The sequence below is a fragment of the Nycticebus coucang genome, chromosome 6, assembly GCF_027406575.1.
Source record: "Nycticebus coucang isolate mNycCou1 chromosome 6, mNycCou1.pri, whole genome shotgun sequence".
NCBI lineage: Eukaryota > Metazoa > Chordata > Mammalia > Primates > Lorisidae > Nycticebus > Nycticebus coucang.
The window spans coordinates 33,964,305-33,968,932 of record NC_069785.1 but is presented as its reverse complement, the minus strand read 5'-3'; positions in this window follow the sequence as shown (position 1 = coordinate 33,968,932).

Genomic DNA, 4,628 nt, shown 5'->3' with positions numbered 1-4,628 from the left:
AGGGACTTTACCTAACAATTGCAATCAGTGTAACTGGCTTATTGTACCCTCAATGAATCCCCAACAATAAAAAAAAAAAAAAAAGAAAATCGGTATAGAAGGGATATTTCTTAAACTGATAAAGACCATCTACAGCAAACCCACAGCCAATATCATATTGAATGGAGTTAAATTGGAATCATTTCCACTCAGATCAGGAACCAAACAAGGCTGCCCATTGTCTCTATTGCTTTTTAAGATTGTAATGGAAGTTTTAGCCACCGCAATTAGGGAAGAAAAGGCAATCAAGGGTATCCATATAGGGTCAGAAGAGATCAAACTTTCGCTCTTCGCGGATGATATGATAGTATATCTGGAAAACACTAGGGACTCTACTACAAAACTCTTAGAAGTGATCAAGGAATACAGCAGCGTCTCAGGTTACAAAATCAACATTCATAAATCAGTAGCCTTTATATATACCAAGAATAGTCAAGTTGAAAAAACAGTTAAGGACTCTATCCCATTCACAGTAGTGCCAAAGAAGATGAAATATTTGGGAATTTATCTAACAAAGGACGTGAAAGATCTCTATAAAGAGAACTATGAAACTCTAAGAGAAGAAATAGCTGAAAATATTAACAAATGGAAAAACATACCATGCTCATGGCTGGGAAGAACCAACATTGTTAAAATGTCCATACTATCCAAAGCAATATATAATTTCAATGCAATCCCTATTAAAGCTCCACTGTCATACTTTAAAGATCTTGAAAAAAACAATACTTCGTTTTATATGGAATCAGAAAAAAACTCGAATAGCCAAGACATTACTCAGAAATAAAAACAAGCAGGAGGAATTATGCTACCAGACCTCAGACTATACTACAAATTGATAGTGATCAAAACAGCATCGTATTGGCACAAAAACAGAGAAGTAGATGTCTGGAACAGAATAGAGAACCAAGAGATGAATCCAGCTACTTACCATTATTTAATCTTTGACAAGCCAATTAAAAACGTTCAGTGGGGAAAAGATTCCCTATTTAACAAATGGTGCTGGGTGAACTGGCTGGCAACATGTAGAAGACTGAAAGTGGACCCACAGCTTTCACCATTAACTAAGATAGACTCTCACTGGATCAAAGATTTAAACTTAAGACATGAAACTATAAAAATGCTAGAGGAAAGTGCAGGGAAAACCCTTGAAGAAATCGGTCTGGGCAATTGAAGCAACTTCAGTAATACACTACTGGGACTAGATCAAACTAAAAAGCCTCTGCACAGCCAAGAAGACAGTAGGTAAAGGAAGCAAACAGCCCTCAGAATGGGAGAAGATATATGCAGGCTATGTCTCTGACAAAGGTTTTATAACCAGAATCCACAGAGAACACAAACGCATGAGCAAGAAAAGAACAAGGGATCCCATCGCAGGCTGGGCAAGGGATTTGAAGAGAAACTTCTCTGAAGAAGACAGGCGGGCGGCCTTCAGACATATGAAAAAATGCTCATCATCTTTAATCATCAGAGAAATGCAAATCAAAACTACTTTGAGATACCATCTAACTCCAGTGAGACTAGCCTATATCACAAAATCCTAAGACCAGAGATGTTGGCGCAGATGTGGAGAAAAGAGAACACTTTTGCACTGCTGGTGGGAATGCAAATTAACACATTCCTTTTGGAAAGAGATATGGAGAGTACTTAGAGATCTAAAAACAGATCTGCCATTCAATCCTGTAATCCCTCTACTGGGCATATACCCAGAAGACCAAAAAGCACATCATAACAAAGATATTTGTACCAGAATGTTTATTGCAGCCCAATTCATAATTGCTAAGTCATGGAAGAAGCCCAAGTGCCCATCGATCCATGAATGGATTAATAAATTGTGGAATATGTACACCATGGAATATTATGCAGCCTTAAAGAAAGATGGAGACTTTACCTCTTTCATGTTTACATGGATGGAGCTGGAACATATTCTTCTTAGTAAAGTATCTCAAGAATGGAAGAAAAAGTACCCAATGTACTCAGCCCTACTATGAAACTAATTTAGGGTTTTCACATGAAAGCTATAACCCAGTTACAACCTAAGAATAGGGGGAAGGGGGAAAGGGACGGGAGGGAAGGGGGAGGTGGGTAGAGGGAAGAGAATTGGTGGGATTACACCAGCGGTGCATCTTACAAGGGTATATGTGAAACTTGGTAAACGGTCTGTGAAGCTAGTGAATGATGCCCCATGATCATATCAATGTACACAGCTATGGTTTAATAAAAATAAATAAATAAATAAAGATTTCTGCCCTGCAGGGGAAAAACCTGCTTTTCCCCACCCCTTTTCTAAATATATGTTATCAAACCATTCCAGACATTCCAGATTTCCCCACTTACCTGGGAGCAGAGGATTCCTTCTAATTATACTTTTGAGAAAAATAAAAGACCCCTGAGAGATTGGAGAGGTTCTGCACTGCCTCAATCTGCCACTCAGTGAATGGGACAATGTACACCAATCCAGGCTTCTCCGAATTAAGTTGTTATGAAATGTCTTTCTTTCGGGAGGCGCCTGTGGCTCAAAGGGGAAGGGCACCAGTCCCATATGCCAGAGGTGGCGGGTTCAAACCCAGCCCCGGCCAAAAACCACACACACACACAAAATAAATAAATAAAAAAAAAAAAAAAGAAATGTCTTTCTTTCTTCAGTGCTGTCTCCCTTGTTGGCACCCAGCTGATGTTGGGGTACCCCAACACATTTACATGGCATGTATTTGCTGAGAGTCTGCTGTATCTTGAGACCTGCAGTCCACCTAAAGGATATGTGGTGACCTAAAGTGAACACCACAGGCTTTTGTGGAGCTTACCATCTAAATCCTAAATAAAATTTCCAGGTCAGGAAATGTCAAATTACACCTTCAACACATGTTATGAAGAAAAGGTACATAAAAGCTTTAACTTCACTCAATAAGAGTGGAGTGGTGGTACAAAAGGGTCCCTTAGAAAGCTATGCTTGAGTTGAGAATGAAGAAGTGAATAGCATTGCCTAGATAAAGGGAGAGAAGAATAGAAAATGCATATTTAGCACAAGTGATAGAATGTCACATAATTTCATGTCCCTATTTGAAAAATCTGCTCTGGCCACAGAAGAAAGAAGAGAAGTAAAATGGCAAATGTGAAAATAATTATAAAGCAAGTGTATTTGTGTTAGAAAGAGATATCAAAAGTCTAGAAGCAGAAGACTATGGATACGGAGGGAAATTTATACTCATGTGACATATTTGACAAGTGCAAGAGGCAGAATACATTTAAAGATTGGAACAGAGGTTGCGGGTTAGAAAGATTGCCACAGATGTGCCCAAGGCCTTGCCATGCCCTCTTACCCCAATATTGCAGGTCATGGCAACCTGACTTCCAACTGTCAATCCTGCATTCCTTTGTCTGAGGGCTTTCTCTGGCCACAGAAGCCTGCTTTTATTGTCTCTACCACAGGCTAGACATGCTGAGAAGCTAATGTCCCTGACTTAGCCCTTAAGTAATGACCATCAGGAACTGGTATACAAATATCCTGCACCTCTCAGGTAGAAAGTTTCTGAGGTGACTCCTCTACATTGGATCTCAGAATTTTTCCCAGTTTAATCCCCAGTCAGCCATTCTGGTAACTAGCTTCAAAATTCACTCTTTATTGGCTGCCTTCCCTCCCTAGGCCACTTCCCCTGTCTCCTACCACCAGTTGTTTTACTCACCAAATAAACTGCCTGCTGTGATGAACCTTAGACTTTGGATCTGCTTTCAGAATAACCCTATAGACCAATGAAAGGGAATCTTATTCTCTTAGAAACACAAGAGGAAAATCCAGTTTGTGGATGCTCATTAGATTCATTTTGGAATTGAATTTGAGGTGCCTCTGAAACATCTCAGCAAATATGCCATCTATCAGTAAGATATAAACACCATGTACTACTTCTCATCTGAAACTCTGAGATTGTTTTTGCAATTTGATGTAATCATTAGAGAATAAGTGAACAGCTCTGAAGAATAAAATGACGTAGGAGATAATATACCATTGAAAGATAAAATGGAACCCAGCCATGCAGAATGTCAATGTTTAATGGCCAAAGAGAAGAAAATGAACTCACAAAGTAGATAGAGGGGCTGTAGTCAGAAAAGTAGGGATTTTATTGGAAATCAGACAAGAAATCTGAATAGTTACCATGGAAGCTAAAGGAAAAGAATGCTGCAAGGAGTGAACCGCAATGCTAGATTCTGCTGAGAAAAAAGAGATACACAATGGAACCAAAAAAAGTCCATAAGACTATGAGACATGAATGTCATTGGTGATTTATACAATGGCCATTACAGTGGCACAGTAGAAGAAGCCATATTTAAATGTCCTGGAGGTGGTGGATATATAAGGAAGAGATGAGGCTTACTTGCTGTTTCTTGCCTGGACTCCCTTTCCCCTGATATGTATATTTCTTAGTGTTACAATTCTTGTGAGTCTTTTTCCCAAATACTGCCTTATCAGTGAGGCTTTCCCTGACTATGTCACTGCAAATCACAACCGAGGAGAATGGTGAGATAATGACCAAAAGGTGCTAAGTATTAGTTAGGATGAGTAAGTTTTGAAGATCTACACTACAGCATGGAGATTA